The sequence below is a fragment of the Anopheles ziemanni genome, assembly GCF_943734765.1.
Source record: "Anopheles ziemanni chromosome X unlocalized genomic scaffold, idAnoZiCoDA_A2_x.2 X_unloc_103, whole genome shotgun sequence".
Classification (NCBI taxonomy): Eukaryota; Metazoa; Arthropoda; class Insecta; order Diptera; family Culicidae; genus Anopheles; species Anopheles ziemanni.
This window is the reverse complement of record NW_026689712.1, coordinates 55,001-56,192: the sequence shown is the minus strand read 5'-3', so window position 1 is coordinate 56,192 and position 1,192 is coordinate 55,001. Positions and strand designations below refer to the sequence as shown.

General features: G+C 49.7%; 2 non-coding genes across 2 annotated transcripts in view; both read left to right on the top strand.

Moving 5' to 3' along the window:
- The first annotated feature begins 236 nt into the window (after positions 1–236).
- LOC131291542 (5.8S ribosomal RNA) lies at positions 237–391 on the top strand. The gene has a single exon (XR_009189335.1). It is a non-coding gene; the product is annotated as a 5.8S ribosomal RNA (ribosomal RNA).
- Positions 392–878: 487 nt separating this feature from the next.
- The window catches only part of LOC131291541 (large subunit ribosomal RNA), a 4,092-nt gene continuing 3,778 nt past the window's right edge, over positions 879–1,192 (top strand). Inside the window, exon 1 of the ribosomal RNA XR_009189334.1 lies at positions 879–1,192. This exon is cut by the window's right edge and continues 3,778 nt beyond it. This is a non-coding gene — a ribosomal RNA (large subunit ribosomal RNA).

The following is a 1,192-nucleotide window of genomic DNA, read 5'->3' as shown; positions in this document are numbered from 1 at the left end:
GATAGTTAGTTCTAGCTTGCCCTATGTGGAAGAGGACACGTAGACTTACTGTGGTGTGAAGTATAAGGTTCAGTTCTCCCCTGGTCCACGCCGCTTCGGCCGTCCTGGGTAAAATGGATTCATCCAGCTTGCCCTATGTGGAATGAGGACACTTTATGCTTCGTCTCTAAGCGGCGGCTTGCTCCTCCCTACGGGGAACGGGTATACGCGCACAGCGGCGGCTTACGCAAGTTAGTCACCCTCGGCAGTGGATCACTCGGCTCATGGATCGATGAAGACCGCAGCTAACTGCGCGTCATAATGTGAACTGCAGGACACATGAACATTGATAAGTTGAACGCATATTGCACGTCGTGGGAACCTACCATGATGTACAGATGACTGAGCGCTTATATTTGAGAAATGTATCGCATACATTTAACTACGCCGTGACACCCGTCACGAGACGTGCACCATGATGTTAACTAGGGTCGCGACGACCCGCTAGCATTAAAGAACCCGTGGTTTACAATATACTGGCATTGGAATTCGAAGTATTTAGAGCGTCCGTGTTCCCGCGTGAGGCGGAAGTACGAGGAGAAGGCGTGCTTGTGGTGTCTGTGGTGGTGTTTACTGATGTCTAGCTTCAGCTTATTTATTTATTTAAATAGAAGCGAAGATGTCAAAGTAGCGTCGAAGCAGCAGCGGTAGCACAAATGATTCAAGTATGGAAGTTGACCAAAGGAACACAAACAAACTAGCGTATGGGCAATGGAAGGTATCAGTGAGTTAAACCACACGCGGGCTAACAGCCCGTTAACCGAGTCCAACGGTACATATTGGACATTGAAACAAAGTAGTCGCAAGCCAGATGTGACGATAACAACCGCAAGGTACATAAGCCTCAGTTCATGTGTGACAACCCCCTGAATTTAAGCATATTAATAAGGGGAGGAAAAGAAACCAACCGGGATTCCCTGAGTAGCTGCGAGCGAAACGGGAGAAGCTCAGCACGTAGGGGTGGCGGCCTGTCCGTCTATCCGATTCCGTGTACTGGTGCGTCTCACTATCCGTCATCTTAGCGCTTTTCAAGTCCAACTTGAATGTGGCTCAGAACCCATAGAGGGTGATAGGCCCGTAGAACAGCGCCCGTTGGATGATGGACCGAGCGTACCATGGAGTCGTGTTGCTTGATAGTGCAGCACTAAGTGGG